This window comes from Pogona vitticeps, chromosome 2, assembly GCF_051106095.1.
Source record: "Pogona vitticeps strain Pit_001003342236 chromosome 2, PviZW2.1, whole genome shotgun sequence".
In the NCBI taxonomy this organism is placed as follows: Eukaryota; Metazoa; Chordata; class Lepidosauria; order Squamata; family Agamidae; genus Pogona; species Pogona vitticeps.
In genome coordinates, this window is record NC_135784.1 from 107,607,115 (window position 1) to 107,634,501 (window position 27,387).

The window sequence follows — 27,387 nt, forward strand, 5'->3', positions numbered from 1 at the left end:
CAGAAGTAGTATCGGTACTGGTCACTGGGGACCACAGGTGGGAGGGTGCTGTTGCATTTAGGTCTTGATTGTGAGCTTCCCATATTGTTTGTGAATAAGAATGCTGGACTAGGCCTGTCATGCAATCCAGCATTACTAGGATTGCTAAATTATACACATCTCAGTCCTTGACATTTCATGTCAAAACCTGAGATCAGGGACAGTTGTTTGTGATGTCACAGAGGCAAGATAGGCAGGGTGGGGTAGAATCTGGAACTGATTTTAGTTAATTGGCTGGCTGGCTGGCTGGCTGGTTGGTTGGTTGGTTGGTTGGTTGGTTGGTTGGTTGGTTGGTTGGTTGGATATTCTATCCTTCTATGCATATGGGACTCAAGACAGCTCACAACAATTAAAACTGTACAAGTAGACGTAGTCTAGATGGGTGGGATACAAACAAACAAACAAACAAACAAACAAACAAACAAACAAATAAAGAGTTTAAAACAATACAATTTTATTTCAGAGCCAAAGGCCCAATAATATACAATACTAGATTTTAAAAAACACAATTACATTGCTTAATATTAAAACCAAGATTAAAAACAAATTTTAAATTATTAAAAAAAAGCACAATTAAACAGATACAGGGAGGATTCTATATGAATGGATCCCAAGCCAGGTAAAATCCTCCTAATTCAAAAAACAACAGAGCAATATATTTTCCCTGCAAACTGAGATTAGACAGTCGTAAATAACTTTTTTTCTTACATTCTTAATGGCCTTCTCTGCCCCATAAAAGCACTAGTGAAATGGGGCTGTAATTTCATGGACTGTGATTAAAACAGTTACCAGATTATTTTCAGATCCATTCTAAAATAAACTAGTTTTTCCCAGTGTAACTATGGTAACATGGGCTGGCTGAGACTTATAAGAGCCTGTCCACATCGGCATAAAGTTAGGGCATATGGTTCCCTGATAGCACTGCTTGGCATGGAGAAAAGACCTTGTCCACTTGTGTTTCTACTTTAGATTATCCATATTTCTCCTATAAATTCTAGCCAACATATTTCTGGCACAGGGTTAGGGCTTATAATCTTTTTGTGATGAAAAACAGCAATTTGTTCTGCCTTTGTGACCAAGAGTTAAAATACATTGCACTGAAGATAAGGATCTTTTAAGCACTGGCTGGATCTCACCAAATTTTACAGTATAGATAGGCCCTAACAATTTTGTCTTGCTCTCTAGATTGCTTCTGTGCAAGTGGCTCAGTGTGTTTTGCTTTCAGGAGGTGTTTTGTCACCTCTCCACAAATGTGTTATATGGTTTGGCTAAATGCTGCCTGTACATTCGAATTGTTCTGATTTCATCTGAGTTTAATCAAATGCAATGCTGGACTGCTACATTAATTTCCATGTATTTTTCAACCGCAAATCCACCAAAATTACATCCACCTCAAAAAGATTCCTTTTTCACTAGTTTCTGAGTTGATGAACTTTAAAACACATAGAATCTGTCTGGAAAGTATGTGACCAAAATATCACACACTCCCATCAAAAACAAATTAAAAAGAAAGGGGAGTGCATTTGGCTTTAAATTATGGTATAATTAATTATGGCATAGGGCCTTGTGGTAGAGTGGTTAAATTGCAATACTGCAGCCAAAACTCTGCTCACAACCTGGGTTCAATTCCAGGTAGCAGGCTTGAGGTTCACTCAGTCTTCCATCCTTCTGAGTTTGGTAAATTGAGTGTAGCCTGCAAAATTAAACTATATACGGCCCAGAGAGTGCGTTAAGCACTATGGAGGTGATATATAAGCAGCACACTTTATGTTTTTTTTTGTTTATATGTGTGTGGGGATCTTTCCAGTTCAGAAAACAGACTGCAGCATTTTCCATTATTATTTGTAGTCTTACTGCTTCTGCTATCCCTGATATCATTCAACTCAGATAATTAGAGCGGCTTTTGAAATACTCTAAATGGCAAATATAGAAATAGAAATCCATGCATGGAAATTCTAGTTTATATTTGACAGGTGCAATTTCACTTTCTCTGATAATGAATTAAGAATCAAATTAAGGATGCTTGCAAATATATATATTGTTGGGAAAATTTTGGCATGCTTCGTGCCTAAAACACAGTATATCAATGAGAGGGACCAGGTGCTACTGTTATGCCACTTTGCCACTAACTTCATTTATAGAGTTTCTCCACCTCTGGTTTCAGGCCAACTCTTTCTTCCTTTTTGTTTGTTTGTTTGTTGTTGTTGTTTCTGGTGGTCTGTTCTTCTGCCTTTATTTGCTGTTTGCTGTCCTTTTCTCCCCAGCCACCTTTCGACTCCATTGTTGCCCTTTTTCTTCTGATTGTAAGTACAGCTGATAAATGTGAGTAAACCTCACCTCTTCCTTCTGAAGGTGCAGCCAGAGTGATGAGATTTTAATCCAGAAAGGGCTTGTACTATACGTCCCAAAGGAGAGTTGGTGAGACAGGGCTGATCTCTGATGCTTTCTGTTTCATTTGTTTGTGCTCTTGCCTTGTGGTATGCTAACGAAAGGAATAGCCATATTCCTAATATAAAATCGCTTCATAAAAATAAAAATGAAACCAGTATAAATTTCACTGTGATCTGCCCCAATGCAGAAGAAAATCTGCCACACTAGAATAGTGCATTTCTCTTGCAACTCTGGCGCTTCCTCCTGCAACTGCAGTTCTCTGGTTCAGACTGAAGCCTAAGCTGAAACATACATAGATAGCTGCAGACACAGATGTGTACACACAAATTAAGGTGGCAAAAAGGAAGCTCTCTCTTTTCCTTCATCATACCTTCTGTCTTTTCATGCTACAGTGGGGTCTCGACTTACAAACTTAATCCGTATTGGAAGGCAGTTCTCAGGTCGAAAAATTCTTAAGTCGAATCTGCATTTCCCATAGGAATGCATTGAAAACCATTTAATCCGTATCTGCTCTCTTCGTCCATAGAAACTAATGGGAAGCTGCTATTCTGCCTTCTGCCACTAGAGGGGGATATTTTTTCTTTTTTCCTTTTAACCTAAGATGACTTAGCTTTAAAAAAAAGGGGGGGGAAAGAGTTCGTAACTCGAATCTAAGTTTGTAAGTCGAGTCCATATATTCCTATGAGAGCGGTTCGTAAGTCGAAATGTTCGTATGTCGAGCTGTTCGTAAGTCGAGACCCCACTGTATTTGCAGCACTGGGATGGCAGTTAAGCAAGGATACATTAAGACACTCTGAGCTCCTAATCTATATTATCTTCACAGGGCTCTGTAATGTTACAATTTTTTATTATTATTAAAAACTTTACATTTTTCAATTTGTTGTAATTTGAAGTTGGGGCCTTGGGCGAGGAAGTTCAAAAATTACACTGGGACTGCATGTTGTCCACCGCTGTGTTTAAACAGTGGACTAGCTTTGGCTAAAAACACCTCAGTTGCTAGAACAGCTGGTGCTTTTGCTAAGCATGCAGCCAGCAAAATAGCCGAGATTCTGAGGAAAAGGCAAAGGAAGAAAAGATGATGGTGGAGAACCTGCCACTGCTGTTACTGCTGCTGCTGTTGACACAGGAGTCTGACAGAATAAGTTTCCCTGCAAGAAAGTGGAAAAGGAGGTAGAGATGGCAAAGGGAAGCAGAGAAACTGAAAGGGGAGAAAGGAGAAGGAGAGGGAGAGATAGGAGGTGGCATAGAGACTCAGAAAGTTGGACAAGGGTAAAAGGAGGTGGTAGCAGTGGCAGTGGGGGGCCCGTTAATGGTGGAGAGTGCTGCAGTTCACCACTCCTTGCATCCAGACACCTCAGATGACTGGCCCTAGCTCCTTTTGTAAAATAGCTGCAAATCAAGTGCAACACTAACCACTTCTAGTCATTTAACATATTGTGCAGACAGCAATATTTACTTAGGAGATGGTTTTATTGAATGTTACACAATGTCTAAGAATAGATAAGAGTCTATTTGTTTGATTTTTTTTTAAAAGGATTTATGGCTAATACCCTGCCTTGTTGAATAGTTTAATGTACTATTTGTAAAGCTTTGCTGATATATATTTATCAGCAAAAATTAACTGTAAAAATAGAGTTTTATAAAAGGAAATAATTGTGTAGGCAGGAAGAAAAAACAAAAGGGAAAGTATGATGAAGTTGTGGGGGGGGAAGTACATGTATTATGAGAAGCAGTAGGCTCAAAATTTGTGTTTGTGCAGAAACAGGAAATGTATGTAGTAATGATGTTCTCAAAAGCAATGTTATTTTATTTTATTTTATTTTTGATCAATGCAGCCCCCACCATCACCACCACAACACGCTACCAAATTTACTGGCAGGGTTTGGGTGCAGAAATGACCAAATAATTTGAAATAGGTCTGTGTCTTAGCCATGTCTGGCCACTTAAATTATCCTGATTCTCTGATGGCTAACAGAGATGAGCACAAACTGGGAACCCTGTTTGATGGTTTCTAGCTAAATGCGAACCTTAGGAAAGACAAACTGGTCCGCAGTTCATTGTTCTGGTTTGTGCCTGGAGGGGGGGGCTACCTGCTCCTGCCACTGCTGCCACTGCCAGGTGCATGCTTAGAGTAAGCAGCAGGCTTCTGGTAGAGAAGCTGGCTGCTCCCTCTGAGCATGTGCCCATCGCCCAGCTGATAGGTGGGCGCATACTCAGAGGCAGCTCCCGGTTCCTGACAGGGAACCCGGCTGGGCCTGCTTCCTCTGAAGAGTGGCAGTGGTGGTGGAGGAGGAGAAGGAGGATGCAAAGGAGGCAGTGGCAATGGAGCAGGTCAGCAGTGGGAAGGGGGGTGGGCAGACATCCCCTTTTGCCAAAAAAAAAAAAAAAAGGCCAAAGGGGAAAAAAAGTTTGTCATTTCATTTTGCTTTGGCAAAATGCGATCTCCAAACTGGGTTATGAAGTGAACCACGCACTAGACAGGCTCACTGAGTTTATTCATTTGTGGTTCATTTTGTGCCCATCTCTAGTGGCTAATGGCCCCCTCACCCACCAGAGATTGCACAGCCTGGGCGGAACGATCCGGATATATTAGGTTGTTACCTTTCACATTATTTTCTAGTTATTCCATGTTCGCATGTATTCTGCTGGTTGCTGGGAAACGACCACATAGAAAGGTAACAGCTTTTGTTTGCTGAATATTTCAAGAGAATTCTGTTCCATAAAATAATTAAATTCCACATGGAAGAAACTAGATTAAAAGAAAGCGAAAACTTGTTGCCTTTGATGTTACTACCTAGACATTCAATAACTGATGTAAAGATGATTAGTCTGGTTCTCCTCTGTTACATCTCACTGACCTGATGGGATACATCGGGAGGACCTCTGATGTCCTCTATTATTATGTAAAGGCAACCAGTGTTGATGAACAGCTTTGAGAAAGAAATAGAACTGAAAGTAACCAAGGCTGGAGCATCTTTTATCACTGCAATTTTTACAAGGTTATAAAAGTCATGCTTGGATACAATCTTGAAAGTGCTAAAGCAATGTTCTACAAAATGAATGCTAATAAGACTTTTCTATTATAAATTAGAAGCACCTTGTACCTGTGAGAGATACTTATTGGACTTCAGGGAAGTGACATTCAAGGAGTCTATCTATTCTCTTCATTTGTAATTCTGTTTTGCTCCCCACTCTCTTTTACCTACATAAAGAAAAAACAGGGAGCATTAAGAGTCCTTGGCTCGTACCTGACAACGCTGTGGCATTTAAGAGTTTGCAAATTTTCAGAGTTAGTGCAAAGGTGCTGTCTCATACAGATTTAGTACACACTCAGATACACTTCCAGATGCGCAACCTTTTGCTGGACAGTATAATCTAGTGCAACTGTGCTAGAAAGAATCTTCACTCTGCTATGTGGATGTATGCCAGTAAGCATTACTGGAGGACATTTTTGGGTATCAGTTTTCCCCCAGTTTGAGAGCAAAAGCAAAGCAATTGCATGGGGTTGTCACAAGATGCTGCAGAAGACACACAATGCATCTAGGTTTTATTTATTATCTATTTATTTTCAATCATCTTTAGTCAAAATATCCCCAAAGAAGCAGCTTACATCAGGTCAAGAAAAAAAAGCAATTCTGTCCTGACCACAGGCTTTCTTTCTCACTGCTAGGCATTGACTTAAATATCTATGATGAAATGGACAGATAGACAGACAGATATTTAATTTAGCTCTTTTCATCTACACGTTTTGGGTTTGCCTAAAAATACAGTGCAAGCGAATGGGTAATAGCAGGTGTTGGAAGGAACTGGAAAGACAAAAGCAACATTCAGGCTCATTACCAGTTTCTGAAAGTTCAGCAGAAAAGGATATAGCAATGATGCCACGAATAAACTGTGATGTTCAGGTAATGCTGTCAGATATTCATTCTGGTTCTTATTTGCCCTTCAATCTATTCATGAAGATACAGAGTTCAGACAGTGGCCAAATTCACCTTTGAAGTGAGAAGATGTATTCATCTGGTTAAGATTTTTGCCGCTTTCATTGATGAAGCACTTAATTCTCTCTTGATTTTTCAGTAGAGATACAGAAGCAATTTCACTTCAGGTGCCTCTTGCCCCCAACTCCTCCAGTGTCTTACTGCCTAATATGTATTTCCAGAACCTCATCCCTCATTGGCTTCTTCTTCCTCTTCTATTTCATATAGCCATAAACTAACTTAAGCCAGGCCTTCTTTACATGGGTCATATACATCCGTAACCATTCTGAGGCTACAGTGGCTTGGCACATTAGAAAAAATACCTACTCTGGGCATCTTTTCAGTTTAGTTTCAAAATGGCAAACAGTATTTGAAGAAAATTACTGTGAAGGCATATTCCAGTAGCAAAAGCTCCATATTGTTTAAGAAAGGCAGATATATTTATCCCATATCAAATTTAAATTTGAATCTCTACTTCACCATGAAAACCCTTGAATAGTTTTACACTCTTGTCTATTTCTCTGTCTACCCTCCTTGACAGGGATGAGGGCAAGATCAGACACAACTCTGAGTTCATTAAGACAAGACAGTTTTCAAAAAATTAGAAAGTGATAAATAAATAAATCCATTGGCCAACTTGTCTCCCTATATACTTGTCCATAATTTATGTGCCCAGAATTGTATATTCATCTCAGGCGCCTATCTTTGACTGCCTTTTTCTCCCTCTGATGGCTCTTTTTAAACTTCTGTAGTTTAAAAAAGTTGCTCCAGTTGCTACTGGAATATGCCTTCACAGTAATTTCCTTCAAATACTGTTTGCCATTTTGGAACTAAATGTAAGCACTGGCTGACTGCAATCTGTGTGCATTGGTACTTTTCTATATCTGAAGCTTTAAACATCTTCAGAAGGGGGAGTTGATGGAGTATACAGAGACTGAGGTTGGGAATTCTACTCCCCACTGTTCCTCCTTGACAGGGGTTGGACTTGATGGTCCATAGGGTCCTTTCCAGCTCTACAGTTCTAAAATTACTATTGCCAGATGGTTGCAAAGTGTATCTGATGATGTGGGACTGCCCCACTATTGTTGGGTGCTTGAGAAAAGAGTCTAGCAATGGGGGGGGGGGAGAAGAAGGGAACTTATAAGCATCCAAGTGACTAGGAGAGTGATGAAGTTGGGAGAGTGCCCAGACTCTTGAGAGTCTGGCAAGTCAGTCAGAAAGGCTTGGTGGATCATTGTGGCCCACAAACCACCAATTCCTTGCCCTGACCTAGAGGACTCAAAGAGCCAATCTAGTGAAACATGTCATCCAAAGGAAGCATTGCAGGAGGGTCTGCAGTTCTCCTAAAACATATACACCATATAAGATCCTGAAGCTGAGGCTCCAATACTTTGGCCATCTCATGAGAAGAGAAGACTCCCTGGAAAAGACGCTGATGTTGGGAAAGTGTGAAGGCAAGAGGAGAAGGGGACGACAGAGGATGAGATGGTTGGACAGTGTCATCGAAGCAACCAACATGACTTTGACCCAACTCCGGGAGGCAGTGGAAGACAGGAGGGCCTGGCGTGCTCTGGTCCATGGGCTCACAAAGAGTCGGACATGACTTAAAAACTAAACAACAATCTGTTTATATATGGGAACAGAATAAATCCCTGAACAAATGCATGTGGCATTCACTACAACATGGGATTTAGTTATTAGCTGAATAAAAGAATGGCCCATGAGGTATTTACTAATTAAATAACTAGTTTATTACTAGTTATTTAATTCTAGTTAAGTACATAGTTAACCTTCTCATTAGCTCACATGCCTTTGGAGAAATATAAAATCCTTCCGTAATGATCTTTATGTACAGTTTAAAGGCAAGCGTAGGGAAATGGGATTCACAGAGGGACATCTAATCTTCTATATAGATTGCTTACAAATACATTTAATGTTGTTTTATCAGGAGTAACAGAATATATTCTGGGAAACTCAGAAGATGTTCACGTACATTACTCTATAAAGGCTGTAATAAGATGAGCATATTACTCTTACCCTTTGATTTCAACAAAACAAAATGCCAGGAACACACTCATATTCTGAAAGGACCCTCGCCCCAAAGCCTCTGTTAACTTGACTCACAAAGTCACGATTACACCAATAAGCTGTCCGGCAACATATGTCTGAAAAGCTTCAAACAAGTAGTTTTGGAACACATAGTGAAAACACCCAAGCCAGACTTAAAGACATTTCCTGGTTTTTGAATGCCAATGGAAAAGGAAAAGCTGTGGTTCCTAATGGCTTTGTGAAGAACCACTAAAGCATATTGTCAAGCAAAACTCTCAAGGACATAATAGCACTTCTGGCATTGTCTTACATTAGTTCTAACCACTGCTAAAACCCACAAAGCTACTGTATGTATGTATGTATGTATGTATGTATGTATGTATGTATGTATGTATGTATGTATGTATGTATGTATGTATGTATGTATGTATGTATGTATGTATGTATGTATGTATGTATGTATGTATGTATGTATGTATGTATGTATGTATGTATGTGGTTATTTGGTTATTTGGTTATTTGGTACTGATGCTACCTTTGTCCATGAATGGGGCCTCGCTAAAATACTGCAAATAGATAAAATGGACCAAAATGTTTTTAAGTTTAAAACACCATTTAAAAATCCACTGCAAAAGCAGAGAAAGTCTTCAATTGGCTCTTCACAGTGTAACCCACCCTAATTTGAACCATGCACCACCATCACTAAGTTAAAAAAAACCAGCACCCATTTCAGTAATGGACAGAGATTATGGAAGCTGTGGTGCAACAACTATGGGACAACAACATGTTTTCTATTCCTGGTATAAACCACTGTGAGGATGACATATGGACGCAAAGTCTCTAACCAGTGGGAAAGGAGTTTTCAGTATTCTATTCACATGAATCTGAAAAAGCTTTCACTGCATTCAAGGATGAATTAGTTTGTACACCTGGAAGCGAGTGGTTCTTATGTTACAGGGAATTGATTCTGCTCTGGTTTTAGTGTGGGCTTTAACGGAGCTATCCAAGAGGCTGAGCCTATGTGAAAGAAAAGGTTCAGCACCCTGGACAGCTCTGATAAATTCTTTGCTTAAACCAGGAACAGATTCACTGTCCCACTGATGCCAGAGCCACAACTTTCCACTAGGTCTTTGGCCTAGTTCTGTGTCCTCCACATTTGCAGGATACATATCGTCTGACTGTGCAATGTCACCAGATCAGACTTTGAAAGGGAAAATACAAGAAGAAGAATGAAAACCAGTCCCTTTAAGAGAAAAAAACAAAACAAGGTTGCTTCTCAGCTAATTGCATTTGCCTCTGATCTTATTTACAACCAGTTTGGGGGAAAAAACTCTTTAACAGAAAATATGCTTTTTTGACCTTCGAGTGCCTCAGAAGGAGATGGGGCATTCGTCTTATTTCACATTCCTTCCTAATTTTCATAGCACTGCACTGCTCATTTGGGAAACATGAAAAAATACTGCCGGACCAATTCCTCCAAGTTATTTTCAAACTCTCTGTAAGATACGGTGTGATTGAAATTCTATAATGCCGACGTGTAGGTTATTGAAAACAGAAAGCTGTCAGCACCAGCATTATGGATGAACCACATAAAGCTGGCAGAGTTCAGCTCTTCTGCTGCTTCTGTTGTTGCCTATTTATTTTCTGGCATGCAATCCACAAATATACTAATATTTAAAGCTGAAAAGTTCACACGCATATGCTCACATACTTACACATGTAAATCTTTAATGCCCTGCATCAAAAGATTTAATTATGAGAAACAGTGGCAGTTGTTTATTTGTATACGCTGCTGTTTTTCACCTATGCTAATTTAAAACCACTCATTATTCTGACATTGAAGCCAGGTTTAAAAACAGCCAAAATCCAAGTGGCAATTGTGGATTAGTTTTGCCCCTCCAGTTGGCTGCCCTTCACACATTCAGGTACATAGCCAGTCACACACCCAGTCTGACAATCACTGACACATCATATCAGGGACACAACAGAGAGCCTGCCAGAAGGGGAGATTCTCACCTCTGTGGTGAGAAAGGTAGAGAGAGAGGGATGCCTATTTTGGTTTGTTTACTGTATGGCAACTTTGTGTGACCTCTCCCTTTAAAGTCTAGCAAAGCTTTCTAAAATATCGGGAGTTGTCTTATACCATATTAATTGCCTGTGCTGCCCAAATTAAGGATGTCACATTTTTAGATTATAAATGCCAATATAACCTACTTAAACAAGCAGCATCTCTTCAGGATCTTGGGTGAGGTTGTTTCTCCTCAACTGCAGCTGGATGCTTTAAAATGCAGATATCAGGGGTTGAATTGCTTTACCAGTTGCAGTGGTGCCTTTGTAACATATGTGGAGGCAGAAGGTGGTCAGCTGCAGTCTCAGCTTTTGACTTTTGTATTAAACAAACATTGTCGGTTCAGCTGGCATGTAGTGCAAACACCAGATACATACATATATCAGGAAGGTACGGAGTCAAGCCTCTTCTGAAAACCCTGCCTTCTGGTCATAGGTTGAAGGTGTCTGGCTTCATCTATCCACCTGAATGATGGAAAAAATAATTTCAAGGAAATCAGTGTGTCCAGGTGATAGTGGTGGTAAAAGGTACACTGTGATTTGAAACTGGATTTTTTTTTTAACCCGGGGTTTCATAATTGACACAAAAATTCACCTAGAAGTCTTTACAGATCTGTCAGGCAACAGCACACAGACTGTTGTTGTGGTCCTCTGCTATTCATTCCCTTGCTAGATAATATGAAGAAAGGGACACTTTAAGATGGTAGTGTAAGTGCTACCTCACTCCAGCTGAGTCTCTGTTATGAGATATGGCAGAGATGGGGAACTTCAGGAGTTGTTGAACCACAAATCTCATTCTTCCTTCTCATTGATCACGCTGGATTTCAAAGACATCTGGAGGACCATAATATCCTCAGCCCAGGTCTAAGGAGAAGAAGAATCTATGCTAAAGCTTAGAAGCGGTCCCCACTGCCTTAACCAACATGTCCTCCAGCCTTTCCAAATCAGCCCCAAAGTTTGGAAGGACACAACCACTGCTGAGAAATAAGTCAGAAAAAAGGTTTCCACTGATGCTTGGAAAGTAATTTGGGAAAATCCAGGAACAAGTGTGGGTAACGTCTTTTTTAGACCACTAAAACTTGAAAAAGGGACTTTTTTTGAGCCCTGCAGGAATCTCCTTCCTTCCTTCCTTCCTTCCTTCCTTCCTTCCTTCCTTCCTTCCTTCCATCTGCCCGTCAGGATGAAATAAAATAATTAATTCTCTCCCTTGAATGAAACCTAACACCTCAAGCAGCTTCCACAAGATTATCTTGGGATTTGTGTTTAAACTAGAAGACCTTGAAGCCTCAACATCTGGGCAGGATGGTATTTTGACATTTCTGTTTCTCTCCCATGGTCTTTCAGGACTCTAAATCTCCCTTGTTTTAAATATTTTGGTGGTCAACTAAAGGTATTACTCACCCTTGCATGATATATGAGGGCCACACAGCTTTTATCTCTTTTGTTAGTTTTTAAAAGTAGCCAGAAGTGGGGAATTTGATTCTCCACAGTGCCTCCTGGAAGCCAGTCTGCGCAGTCCTGAAGCACACTCAGAAAAAAAGAGTGCACTTCTGAGCAAAAGATGGCAAATGGTAAACAACCTCTAAGCATTCTATCCCTAGACAACCCTGGAAAGGGTCTTCATAAATCTTTATAACATACAGAAAGCTAGAATTCTTTGGTCACTTAATGAGAAACAAAAAGCATAGATTTTAGCAATATGGCCTTCTGAGTACCACCTGTATGCACAACTGGTCACTTTCTGTAGTGTAAGTCACCTCTTTTGCATTTGTGTTTGGGTGAGAAATGGTTAACTGATGAAAAAAGGAGTCAGCTTCTGGGATTTCCCCATGTGATGTCACTTTGTGAATGGCAGTGAGCACAGGAGGGTACTCTGTATACCATCTTGACTGCCGTGTTGGTATTATCAACATTCAGGCTGCCCTTTGCTATGTAAAGTTTGCCATACTTTTTCTTGCTGGCAACATGGACATGATATTGTGCAACAATATCAGGTTATTTCCTGGATTTTTGAATCAAGGGTACAGAAACACCATATCCCACATTCATAAACTGGAGGAGGATTTTGGGGGGGGGGGGTGCTGTGTTTTTTCTTTTTTCTTTTAAAGTAACAAGTAAAGACCAAGTTTTTAGATTATACTGGACAGAAGAGAGGAGTGGAATGCTATATAGTTATTGTTTCTTGTGGTAAGTTTTAAAAGTGTCCTTAAATGACTAGTCTTTTAATATTATTATCAATTCAATTTTTTAATGTTGTAACTTACTGCACATTTAATTATATGTGTTCTTTAACCAGTTATGATCCTCCTGGGGTCTCTTCACCAGACTTTCCAAGTCAGATGAAGTATGTTAAATCATTAAATAGTTGCTATGCTTAATTAATATATTTGGATGATAACACAGCATTGCCTCTGGAGGTCTCTCCACCAGGAGAAAATGTCATAGCAATGGAATAAATATTTTTCTTTAAACAGCTGATAACTCAAAGTAAAATGTGTTGGGAAAGGAGGAAATCTTACTGGCTGAAGAACTTAGGAGACTGGTTCGGATGCAACACAGCATCATTGTTTAGAGCTGTCAATATGGGCATGATCCTGTCCAACCTGCAGTAGATGAAGAATAAGACAATGTGCCATTCCAACTCCAGCAGGATTGATAGAGTTCCTTTCTTCCATTCTACGCTCTGTGAAAGGAGGCACAAGAGCTTTTTCACAAGGAGGACTTCTTGAACAAGGCCTTGACTTCTCTGAAATGGCAACATTTAACTGTTAAAGATGATTTCCCACTAACAATAAACTCAGAGTCCCATTCTCTTAATGACTCTGCCCCATCCTTTATTTCCTCTTGGGAGTTTAGCACAGTAGAAATTGCTTAGAGAACAATTGGGGGCCAGACCAGGTGTGGGGTAGTGCAACAAGGATAGCTTATAACTCTGCAGACAGTGCAAATCAAGGGATCCCCACCTCTTGTTCGTCTCCATCTTCCTGAAATGTAGGTGTTCTCTGTTCTTTCCATCTACCTCTACCAGATTCTCTCTGCAGTAACAGATGGACTCTCCATGTTTCTTTCTTGGGTGTGACAATGTCTCTTTCATCTCTCTCTTTTCCCCCAGTAAGAGGGTTTTGGATGGGGCTGGGAGTTCCAGTGTTTCTCTGCCTCCTCCCCGGGCACTTCCAACTTTATCCATGCCCTGATCAATGGGTCTTCCTTAAATATGTACCCCTTTCACCTGGGGTTTCAAGTTCTTCAGGAGGTTCTACATCTATGAGGTACAATTCTTCCTCAGGGCTTTCCCTCCCATTCCCCCACTTTTTCTTCTCCTCTATACGTCTTTTTCCTCCCTCATCCTCAACATGTATGCCTTGAGTGGACTTGGCTGTGTCTACCATCTCCCTCTTTTCCTCTACGGCCCAGCTGCTCTTCTGCCTCAGTCAAGCTCTTCTTTCCATCTTCCATCCCCCAGAGGTCTTTTCCCTCCCCTTGTGGTCATTCTCCTTTTTCTTGGACTCTCCTCTTTTCCTGGGCTTTTTGGCTTTCCCGAGTACTTATACTGTACCATGGCTTCTCCCAAGTCTACTGGGGAACTGGACATAGGAAATTCAGTGGGCTCTGGGGAGATATGAGATGGCCCATCGACAGAGACTGCCCCAGGTCACTGTCACCTTCCTTACAGATGACAAATAAGTTATTGTGAAGAAGGAATTAGTTACCATTATGTGGTCATTAATAATATCTTAGCACTCGTCTTAGCTAAGCTTGTCTGAATGATTACACATCAACTCACTGCACCGATGTCTTCTGGGAGAAGCCGGTGTCTTCTGAAACTCCTGCACAGCTAGCAATAACAGCTCAGACTATTTCCACTTGGAAATTTTCTTCTGACAGAATGACATTTCCCAGTCAGAAAAATCATTAATTAATTGGTTGTAAAATCATTACATTAAATCATTAATTGGTTGCTGTGCTTAATTAATATATTTGGATGACAACACTGCATTGCCTACAGATGCATCCCTCTGCTCTGGCCCTATGAAATTAAACAAGCGAGGAACGTGTTTTCAGTTTTCAATCGCCTCGGGGTTCTTCTCTGATAAGATTCCTAACACAGGCTGAGGATTTAGCAACAGTTCAAACAGCTTAACTTGGACTCTTCTCACTAGTCTCCTGAGGATCTAGAAGGGATGCTTCCCAAACCTGTTTTAGCCATCTTTTGTCCCTAGGTTTTTGCAGGTTAAGTTTCTTTTCCAACTGTGGTTGCGCTAGAACATTTCTCACTTTTTAAAGTATTCCCTGCAGCAAAGTATTAAAAAAAAGAAAGCCAGGCAATTTACATTTCACATCCTGCTGGAAAAGTTTCATGAAACACCTCCCTCTTTATTGTCCTTTGTCTTCACCCACAGAGTCAGGAGGAAATGTATAATACTTAGTTGGACCTCAACAAATAGAAGTTACTGTCACAATGATCTTAAAAGACTAAATGCCCTATCCCTGCTCTAGAATTCAAACTAAACTTTAGAGAAGAGTTGAAATTGCCTGGCTTAAAATCTAATACTTTAAGAAAGATGCATGAAAATTTTAATTCAGCATTTGAACTTCTGAATTGAAGCCAACAGGTTCTTAACAGGATTGTTCCCACTGAATTTTGGTGAACATTTATAGCACTAAAGAATATCATTAATATATAATAATTGTGGACTGCCAAGTCAAGGAGTATAGTATAGTGTCCTTTTTCAAGGTTTTTCTAGATAGAGAGTGCTCAGAAGAGGTTTACCTTTCCCTCCTTCTGGGGGCATCCTGGGACTGTGCAGCTTGCCCAAGATCACACAGGCTGGGTTTTCTAGGATGCACTAAGAGGGACTGAACTCCTAGCCTCTGGATCACAACCAGATACCTAACTCACCAAGCTATCCAGCCAGCAGAGAACATCATTCTTTTACATTAAAATGTAAATTAAACAATTTGGGGTGGGATGGATGGGGAGGGGGGAGATTAATTTCAGCTGCAGCAGAGTCTGAACTCTGAGTTAAGACTCAGCGTAACATACTGCAGTTAGGGTTTCCAGGTCAACAGCATCTTATTCCTGGTGGTTTCAATGCGGAAATGTGAGATCAGTGTTGTCCCCTTGTGACACCATAAAGTACCTCCTTCTGAGGTCACGGAAGAGGGTGTAGGCAATGGTTATGGATGGAGGCCTGGAACTGCTTCTGGTCCAGCAAGTTGTGGGAACTGGCATGAGGGGCAGTTGGGAAAAGAGATCACAATTCTGATAAAATCCAGCTAACCAGGTATTTATTTATTTATTTATTTATTTATTTATTTATTTATTTATTTATTTATTTATTTATTTATTTATTTATTTATTTATTTATTTATTTATTTATTTATTTATTTATTTATTTATTTATTTATTTATTTATTTATTTATTTGATTCCATTTATACCCCGCCTATCTGGTCATTGTGACCGGTAATATGGTAACCCAATGCAATCCTTTTCAGCTGCCATTTTGCACTGAGCCACATGAAACCTGCACTTTAAAGCCACTTCACATACAAAAATCAAAGCTTCTCTTCTTCTAGTGCCACTTACCCTTAGATTTATGTCTCAGCCTGGATAACAGGGGGCACATAGCAATTCCCTGAGACTTCACCAGCACCCCAAAATCTGGCAACCTTATATGTTAACAGTACATAATAAAAGAACACATACATACCAGTTCAGACCAAAACTCAGCCATGAACTGGATGGCATTAGAAAAGCAAGGATCCCAATATTTGTTTTTGGAAAAATAAAAGTCAATAATGTTGGCTTTTAGAATATACATTTCCTAGTGTTTGGTAAACATGATATGGTTTGGTGACACCACAGGGAAAATGTGGATGGATCTGCTGTGAGGTTGCACCCTGGAAGTTGTGTTTCTCTACATTAGTTTACTTCTACTGCCTACAAAGGAGTCAGCAGAGAGAGGGGAGGAAGTCAACCTTATCTGCAGTTTGTAAGCCATTTGAATCCTCTCCTCTCTGTACCTGGAAGGGAAGGGAAGGAGAGAGCAGATCCAGGCACCAATGTATGGATGAGAGGATTCATATAGCATTTGGTTTCCCCACTGCTCTCCTTTTGTCACTGCTGGTGGTGCTGGCTGGAATGGCTTCAAACAGAATAACTACAACCCCCTCCATGTTGGCGATCACATTGCCTGAACTGACGTGAGGACATTTGATTTTTTTTAAAGAATCCCCAGAAGTAGAGGGAAAAACTATGGATGGGGGTAGGGGTGGGAACTCCCAGCTGATAGATGGGATTTGGAAAAAGCAGCAGATCAACCATCACTGTCAATCTCTGCCCTGTGCTGAGATCTGCAGGGTGAAGTTTACCAGGCTTTTCAGCTGCCTAAACCTCCTTTCCAAGCTCCAGGCCAACTCAAGTTCAGTGGAAGACTGGACATGAGATAGTCCATGCTGCTAGTAACTTCTTCCCATTAAACAAACTCTCACAAGAATAGGTCTGGGAGGGAATGCCTACACTTGGTCTGTGAAATATTTTTATATGTATTTTAGGTAAAAGGTAAAGGTTCCCCTTGACATTTTTAGTCCAGTCGTGTCCGACTCTAGGGGGCAGTGCTCATCCCGTTTTCAAGCCGTAGAGCCAGCGCTTGTCCGAAGACAGTTTCTGTTGCCACGTGGCCAGTGTGACTAGGGCACGCCATTTTACCTTCCCACTGAGGTGGTGCCTATTTATCTACTCACATTTTTACATGCTTTCGAACTGCTAGGTTGGTGAGGAGCTGGGACAAAGCGACGGGAGCTCACTCCATTGCATGGATTCGATCTTACAACTGCTGGTCTTCTGACCCTGCAGCACAGGCTTCTGCGGTTTAGCCCACAGCGCCACCAAATAGGCGTGGAGCAATAGCCCGAGCAATTAGAAGAACAGCAGCTGAAGTTCAGGCGCAGAAGAAGGTGATTAGGAGGTGGTGCCAGTTAGCACAGGCTGGAACACTAGGGAACACGTCCCATAAATAAAATGTAGTTTGTTTCTGCCTTGATCAATCTTGGTTTTTTTTAATCAAAATATTCAAAATATGAACGGATTTTAATACTATGTATTTGGGACTGGTCCCATCACCCCCTCGCAAATAGAAGGGGAAGATATGGAGGTAGTGACAGATTTTACTTTCTTGGGCTCCATGATCACTGCAGATGGAGACAGCAGCCCCAAAATTAAAAGACGCCTTCTTCTTGGGAGGAAAGCGATGACAAACCTTGACAGCATCTTAAAAAGCAGAGATATCACCTTGCCAATAAAAGTCCGAATAGTCAAAGCTATGGTTTTTTCTGTAGTGATGTACGGAAGTGAGAGCTGGACCATAAAGAAAGCTGACCGCCGAAGAATTGATGCTTTTGAATTGTGGTGCTGGAGGAGGCTCTTGAGAGTCCCCTGGACTGCAAGGAGAACAAACCAATCCATTCTAAAGAAAATCAAGCCTGAGTGCTCACTGGAAGGACAGATCCTGAAGCTGAGGCTCCAATACTTTGGCCATCTCATGAGAAGAGAAGACTCCCTGGAAAAGACCCTGATGTTAGGAAAGTGTGAAGGCAAGAGGAGAAGGGGACAACAGAGGATGAGATGGTTGGACAGTGTCATCGAAGCAACCAACATGAATTTGACCAAACTCCGGGAGGCTGTGGAAGACAGGACGGCCTGGCGTGCTCTGGTCCATGGGGTCACGAAGAGTCGGACACGACTAAACGACTAAACAACAAACTTCCAAGATGTGTGCTGCAATATTCAGAAAGATGCAGACTGTATTAGATAGCAAACATTTTTCTACCATGACTTCTTATAATAATAACCTTTGAACTACAGAGCTGGAAGAGACTTTATGGATCATCAAGTCCAGACCCACTCAATGAAGCACAGTGGGGAATTGAACTCCCACCCTCTGGCTCCATAGCCAGAGATCTAAGCCAGTGAGCTATCAAACAGTTCTTACTTGGGAATGAACCCAACTGATTTCAACAGGACCTATTTCTGAGCAGACTAATATATTTTCAGAATCGTGTTTCATGTTCCACACATCAGACCTGGTGGTAAAGAAGAAGAGGAATTAGAACAGGATTTTGCCATGATCATGTTTGTCTAGCATTTTTCTTTCCAAATTGTATCCATATAGAATGCTGAAATGCTTACAGCGAGCATGAAAAAAAGATCTTTAAGACTGAAAAGGAAATACTAAGACTTCCAAATTTAAAAATGATTCCAGCGTGACAAATTAAAGTATAACAATTACAGCAGCAGCAATAGCCATGCTGTTGTTGCATTAAAATATGGCATAATGTTGTTTTCATTGTCTTCTGGGAACATACATTCTTTTTCTACAGGTGATGAATATTTTGTTTCAGCAAAACGTTTGTCTGACCTTGAGCACTGTAGCAAAAAGTAAATGGTTATGTAAGCATTGACATGTAAGCTTTGGACAGTGTCATCAAAGCTACCAACATGAATTTGACCAAACTCTGGGAGGCAGTGGAAGACAGGAGGGCCTGGCGTGCTCCGGTCCATGAGGTCACAAAGAATCAGACATGACTTAACGACTAAACAACAACAAAGCATTGACAGTCAAAATTAAATAGACATTAAAGAAGCAGCCATAAAGCCTGGTAGAAGAGATGGAGGGAGGGAGTCCGGGGTTGTCATCTCTGTCTCATGGCCTTTCACACAAAATATTCACACCCCAGGGAAAAATTGTCTATTGAAGAATCAGCATTAGAAATGCAAGGCATTGTGCATCTCCATCATCAAATAACCAGGCTATTTTCAGACTTTGTCTGCTGTTAGGTCATGCAAACTCGAGTTCAACCCACATGTCAAGTTTCTATTACAATACGAAGACCTTCATCACAGGTTCTTGCACGAGTGATCACAAGTCTTTGGCCTGAAATATTTGTTTAAAGTTGATCTTTCTGGACAAAACCAGCAAATTACAATATTTATCCCTCATAACTGTAAAGTGGTATTGTATCAAAAAGAAAAATACATGTATTAGGGATTTGGCAAAGCAGATGGGAGTGCATTTTCCTCTCTTGCAGGGTTTTTTTTAAAGCAATTAAAATTAAAGCCTTGTTGATTATCACTGTGTTTTTAGAACATTCCTGACTCATAAATAAATATGCAGCCTGAAGAACAGTGACTTGTGGTACAGCCAGCTGGCTTTATTTATGAGCTCACCGGCAGCCTGTCATTGTGTGTATGGCAATGAAAGCAATCACTCATAAGGGAAACACCATGGCCACTAGAAGAGTGGATAGATAGTGGACTGTTCCACCTGGGGGACATAATTTACACTCCCTGGTGACTGATATTTTATTGCTACTGCCAGAAAGCAACCTTTCCTTCTTATTTCCCCCTCCCCATTTCTGTGTGAAAACTTTTAGTTTTAACAGAAACTCCCTCGTCTTCAGTCCCAAAAAAAGGAGAATGTACAAGAGTTCGAGGGGGGGCTGTTTATACTTTTTCAAAAATAAGGACTTCCACTATTAAAAAGAGAAAGAGAGAGAAAGCACTGATTTCTCTGCAAATGTTCCTATGATAGAATGAGTGTGCATTGAAAAATAATCAACAGCGTTGAAATGGAAATGCAGTGCATCTTGCCAGAGCAAAGATAAGGTGAAGATGCAACCAGGTGATCTATGTACCTGCTCATTATACTGTCAAGGTGTTCACTGTTGCTGGATAAATGATACTACAGTATATGCATCTAAAATGCATTCTATGGCACTGCGGAATGGATTCTGAAAACGGCAGTCCAACACATCTAGTTTCAGGAAGGCTGATGTAAACTCCACTCCACAAAAACAGATGATTTGTGAAAATCCCTAGTATAGACAACTACCATGCACTTTGTAAACTGCAATAGCTTCTGTGGATCACCTATATGGCTTCAATATGATATTCTACAGGTCATTTAAGTTTCTCAAGGTCCTGGGTCCTTATATTGTATGCGTTTGATTTTAATAAGTTTGCATGGAAAATATAAATGTGTGGGCTCATTTCTCAAATGTTTCTTATTTCAGTCTTCATTATGTTTATAAAGAAGTTAAGACAAATATCCTCATGCAGTTTAAGGATCAATTGGACCACTTATCAATGTTCAATTGGCAGCATCTGCCCTTTCCACTGATGTTGCATTGCATTGCATTGCAGTCAGTCTCCAGCAAGCAGACCAGCCAGCAATGCAGTTATTCTTGTTCGAGCCACTATCTGTGTCATTGAAATGTTGTGGGAGGAAAGGATGGCCAAGAAGAAGGAAAAGCTGGCATGGAAGAAGCAGAACTAAGTAGTTAAGGGAGTCGTTCACTCATGCTTGCTTTGTGGGAGGGGAGAGATGATGGATGATTGTGGTGAAGAGAAGCATGCATAACATCCAAGCTGCATGTGGAAGGAAGGATTTTGTCCTGAAAGCCTATAGCACCATTTTTTATATGTCCCCTTCTTTTGTTTTATGCAAGTGTATCTGGGTGTCCGCCTTCATGAAGCTCAAAACATCCTCCTCTAATGAATAATATTAATACAGTGGTGCCTCGCTTAACGAGTGCACCGTATAGCGATGTTTCCGTATAGCGATCCCTTTTTCGGGATCGCTATACGGAAACATACCCGATCTTCGCAATGGGGAAAACCCGCATTGCGAAGATCGGGTATTGCGGCGGCCATTTTGGAGCCGCCGAACAGCTGATCGGCGGTTCCAAAATGGCCGCCGGAAGCCCGGAAATGGCTGCCGGCAGCCGTTTTCGCGCCCTGCCCTCGCTTAGCAAAGGCGCGAAAATGGCTGCCGGCACCTGGAATCCTCACTGAACGGGTAAGTAACGAAGGTATTGGAACGCATTAAACGAAGTTTAATGCGTTCCAATACCTTTCCCCTACCCGTTTAGCGATGATTCCGTATAGCGAGGGCACCACTGTAACTGTGTGTCATCGAGTCACTTACAATGACCTTTTTTCAAGATTTTCTAGATAGAGAGTGCTCAGAAGTTGTTTAGATTTCCCTTCTTCTGGGGGCATCCTGGAACTGCACAGTTTGCCCAAGGCTACCCAGGCTGGCTCTTCTGGGAGGCATAGTGGGGAACTGAACTCTCAACCTATAGCTCTGCAGCCAAATATCCAACTCATTTTATCTTATTCACCTGAAAGTCGGCCTCTTTGGAAATAGAGCAAAAGGAAGTTCAGAGACTTTTGATTTGGGTGTCTAACAAAAGGAGGTTTTGCCACCATTGATTTGGCAAATGAAGGTCTGTGGAAGTTTTTAGAAACAGTTCTAATTTATTTTATGAGTAAACTGGCTTTAAGAGTCTACAGCTGATAAAAACACTTATGTACTCAAACCTCATATATCTGGGGATTTTTCTGAAGACTGTTCAAAGTGTGGGGAGAAACTGGCTGTACTGCTCCTCTGTCCTGTGCACTGTCCAGTGTGGCAGCGCTGGCATGCTACAGTGCTTTATGTTTTTTTTAAAAAAAGGATCTAAAAATACGTAGCTCCTTCCTCTTGTTTCCCTTCTTACTGTCCATAATCAGAGATGGGTTGGAACCACCAGCTTAGCGATCATCCAAACAGGTGTTCGGTTCTTCAAAGCCCCACCTCCTCCAGCAGGCGCCCACTTAGAGGCAGTGCTCAAAGGAGGCGGGGCAGGAAAACCAGGCAGCTGCCTCCACATGGGCACCCACCAGAGGAGGTTGGGCGTTGAAGTGTCAAACACCTGTTGGGCTAATAAACAAACTGGCATGAACTGCTGAACTGGTGATTTGTGCCCATCTCTAGTCCATATCCCTGCTTTCTCTTTTTTCCTTCTCATTGCCACCATACCAAACAGAGAAGGGGAGGGAAAGAGAGCTCTTTCTTCCACTCCCTTCCTCCCTTGTCTGCTCACCCCCTCTCCAAGAAGCCCATTTTTTTCAGTGCCTGCAGCAACCCCTTTGCACAAATCCCTTTGGCTTTGTCGTTTTCTGCTAGTGCAGCATCACACCCATAGCTGAAGTTTCCCTCCCCTTCCCTTCCTGCCAGTCATGAGTGATGGGGACTTTGCAGCAAAGAAGCTTGTTGGGTGAATTCATCCAGGGCACAAGACAGGGAGTTAAGCAGAAGCTCCGGTTCCTGCAGATGTGGCAACAGGAGCTGGGCTGGCTGTGTTCTAGTGAAGGAGCACTGGGCTGGCTTGGGAAGGTAGGATAGCACAGTTTTATTCCCCCTGCCCACTGAGATTTCCTCATCTCCCTCCAACCAATTCCTGAGACTGGCTGAATTTGGGGGAAAACCTTCACTTTTCCACATGCCCCCCTCTCTCCCCCTCCACACACCAAGGGAGGGAGAGCAAGAGAGATGGCCCTCTCCCTCCACCCAGATTTCCCCCCTCAGCCTGTAGTAATCGCAGCAAGAGGAACCTGAGCCTGGGGTTCTGAATGAAACAGATGCACAAAACAGGCCCTCCCCTTTCCTCACCCCCTACTTTTCCGAAAACCACTGACCTTCAGCCTTCTTCTCAAAGCAACCCACGCTTTGTCTGTCTTCCCTTGGAAAAAAAATTACTTGGTAGGCCTTGAATCTTCTGTGCTGTTGGGGAAGGGAGGGGCAACAGTGCATGTATGGGGGGGGAGAGGAGAGAGAGAGAGGGAGAGGATGAAAACCATGTTCCACAGCTACACAGATGTAGCCTAATGTTATGTCCATCCTAGCTCAAGCAGCACAAAGGCAGAAACATTGGCCACAAAGTACACATTCTGCCATCACCCTCCTCTTAGAACTGAAGAGCTGGAAGGGACCCTTCGGATCATCGAGTCCAGCCCGTCATGGAGGCACAAAGGAGGCACAGCCGAACTCCCAGTCTCCAGCTCCTCAGCCAGGCACCTCGACCACAGAGCCGTCCTGCATTTCTGTCACACTATATACATATTCTATATGTAGTCTATCATAATGAATTTAATTATTTAATGTGTTAAAGCCAAATTACTCTTTTCAAATAAGTATGAGGGGTAGTGGTAGGAATTTACAGCTTTATACTCAGTTAATTTATTTTCATGAAATTAAGGTACCACATATAGAGTGGATAATACCTATTTTCCACATATATCCATAAGTCAGTGAGCTGTAGAAAATAATGCATATAGGGGCATTTCAGGGAGCTATTAAGCACTATGCTTTATTTATTTCCTTGCTTTATATGCTGCCTTTTCGCCAATAATGGGATTCAAGGCACTCATCTGGCCACGGTCTTCTGCGCTACAGTGAGTTGTATTGTATATATTATAGTAATAATGTCTATTTGTGAGGATATAGACATTATCAATGCATGAAGTGTCTTTCCATTAAGCTATTGCATGCAAATGTAATGCAAAATGTCTTTCTTTATGGCAAAAGTGTATTCCTTTCTTGACATTCCTTGTCTTCCGTGCCCTCTTTTTTTTTTTTTTGACCGTTCAGCCAAAGCCACCCTACAGTGACTTCCTACCCCATCTGACCTTTATCAAGGGAGCACACAGTTGTTCACAACAACACTGCTGTGAGGTGCATCAGGATAGACTAACTTGCTCTGAGTCACTGAGCGATCAGTCAAACGATGCTGCTTCTAGAGTTCCTCTGCCAAATGAAATGAAATAAACTAAAATAAAAATTGTGGGTTAAAAAGAAAGGAGATCCCATTTAGAAAATTGCCCTGCAGAAAAATTACCTTGCTAAAGCCTGAACAAAATAACCCGAAGCCACATGAAGAATGAAGCTCGAGACAAAAACACAGCCATTCCAAAGGAAAAGCAAGGTTCCAAAATTATTTTGACTAGCAAAAATACAAAATGCTACAATCCCTTGACAAGTTGTGAAGTTGTCAATGTCATAGTAAGAGCAGTGCAACACCAGAAAATATTCAACGTGACATTCTTAACAGGAACTGCTATGTTGTGTTTGTGCATCTGGGGGTTTTTTTCCTCCTCTTGTGGGCTTTTTCTGAATCTCAGTAAAGATGCATTGGAGGTCATGAAACCACCTATGCAGGGCTTCAATAAAACACTCTCCTGCATTAGCAGGGTGCCCACTGCTCCATCTCCAAAAAGGAAAACAAAGAGCACCACAAAAATAGGATATATATCAAGCACATTTTAAAAAAAACATAGCCTTCTAATATGCCCTATGCCCTGCATTTTCTGCAGCTTGCTGAAAATGAGTACATATAGAAAGAAAATAAACAGAGATTATTGTAGTTTTAATTAAATATCTAGCTAGGCAACAATCAGTTCTTTCAGAGGAATGGTCTGAAAAGTTATTGTGGGTTTTTCGGGTTCTTTGGCTGAAGAACCTGAAAAGTTCTGAAGTTTGTTCTTCCTAACGTTTCGCCAGTCTCTGTGGCCGGCATCTTCAGAGGACAGCACTCTGTGCTCTGGTGTAGTTGGCTTGGGAGTGGAGTATTTATGGCTGTGAGATGGGCTTTTTGTCTTTTTCTGTAGATGGGTGATAAGTGTGTCTTGTTGTGGGTGTATTGTTGTGATAAGAAGGAGACATTATCTGTCACTGTGGTTGATGGGTGTCATTAGCTGGTCTTTTGTGTGTAGTGATCCCCAGTCCTTGTGGCTGGGTAGAGTTCGTTGACCTTTTGCATGCTGTATTTTTGAGAGCTGGGAGCCAAGTTTTGTTGAGTTTCAAACTTTCCTCTTTTTGTTGAAGTTCTGCTGGTGCTTGTGGATTTCAATGGCTTCCCTGTGCACTCTGATGTAATGATTACTGGTGTTGTCCAGTATTTCGGTATTGTGAAATAGAATTTCATGTCAAGTTTGTTTTAGGGCATGTTCAGCTACTGCAGATTTTTCTGGTTGGTTTAGTCTGCAGTGTCTCTCATATTCTTTGATTCTGGTATGGATGTTTCGTTTTGTGGTTCCAATATATACCTGGCCACAATTGCAAGGTATCCGGTATACTCCGGCAGTGGTGAGGGGGTCCCTTCTGTTCTTTGCTTACCATAATATTTGTTGTATTTTTGTGGTGGGCTTGAATACTGTTTGTAGGCTGTGTTTTTTCAAAAGTTTCCCCATGCGGTCCATGACCCCTTTGATGTATGGCAGAAATACTTTATTTGTGGATGGCTGTTTTTCTTCTTCAGTTCGGTGTTGTTTTCTTGGTTTGATGGCTCTTGTGATTTCATTTTTGGAATAGCCATTTGCCCGTAGGGCCCAATTCAGGTGGTCGAGTTCATTGTTGAGAAACTGAGCTTCAAGTTATGATTTGCACGGTCTACCAGTGTTTTGATTATGCCTCTTTTTTGCTGTGGGTGGTGGTTCAGGTTTTTGTGTAGGTACCAGTCTGCATGGGTGGGTTTTCTGTAGACCTTGTGTCCCAGTCGGAGGTCAGTTTTGCGTAGGACCATGACATCTAAGAACGGGAGTTGGCCCTCTATTTCTTTTTCCATGGTGAATTGTATATTTGGGTGGATGCTGTTGAGATGGTTGAGAAATTCTTCCAATTTTTCTTCACCGTGACTCCAAATTGCAAAGGTGTCATCCACATATTGGAACTAGACTGTGGGTGCAAGGGGTGCTGAAGTCAGGGCAAGTTTTTCAAAATGCTCCATCTAGAAGTTTGCTATAACTGGGCTGAGGGGGCTCCCTATGGCCACTCCATCTGTCTGTTCATAGAATTAATTATCCCAGTGGAAATAGCTGGTCGTTAGGCAGTGTTGGAAGAGGGCCTTGATGTCTTCTGGAAAGATCTGCTGGTTGAGTGTCAGGGTGTCTGAAAAGTATTTTCAGAATTTCTGCTCCTGGCACTGACTTCACATCTAAAGTTCATAAAGAAACAATATGCCATGCCATATCCTTCCTGCCATTCCTCTGCAGTTACTTCAGTGTATGTGGTTTGCATCTTTTTTTACAAAATCTCTCTCTCTCTCTCACACACACACACACACACACACACACACACACACACACACACACACACACACACACACACACACACACACACACACACACACACACACACACACACACACACACACACACACACACACACACACACACACACACACACACACACACACACACCATTTTACTTAAATAATGAAAAGGGGCTGGTTAGGTGCATTTACCATTCAAAGGGGAATTTGGAGGTGGGTGGGATAGGGTGATGACTTACAGGAGAAGACACATACAGTAATCGAAAAGGAGAACAGCTCTTCAAATGAGTGCCATTCTCACAACAGGAGGACATACAGCCACCTTGTGCAGGAGTTCTGTGAAATTCCCATCGTAAGGACTTTCTGAAATTCCCTATAGGCTTCTAAATACCATGGATTGGTATTCCCAGCTGAGAGTAATGAACTTCACTACCTCCACAGACCAATTTTCTGCCCCTCCTCTGGTACTATCCAGGGCCTGTACAAGCCATTGAAAACGTAGAAAACAGAAATGGATGCATGTCCAATTCTACTTTTGAAATATGACTCCTCTCTCTCTCTCTCTCTCTCTCCCTCTCTCTCTCTCTCTCTCTCTCTCTCTGTGTGTGTGTGTGTGTGTGTGTGTGTAATGATGTGTGTGATGCATTTACAAGGTAAATCCAGCTCCTAGAGGCATCCAAGAACAACAAACCATCTTTTTTTCAACAGGAATAACAGGGTACTGGGAGAAGATCAAGTGTTCAAAAACCACCTTGGGGGCCTCATGTGGTCCCAGCCTCACTCTTTGCTCATCCCTGTTCTAAGCAATAGACCATGCGGTCATACACATGCAAGGAAAATGCTGGGGTGTTTTGTATCGGTGTGCTATATACATGGACTAAGTCCACACCACTCTGCAGATCAATGTTTTCTTTAAAAAAACCAAGACAAAA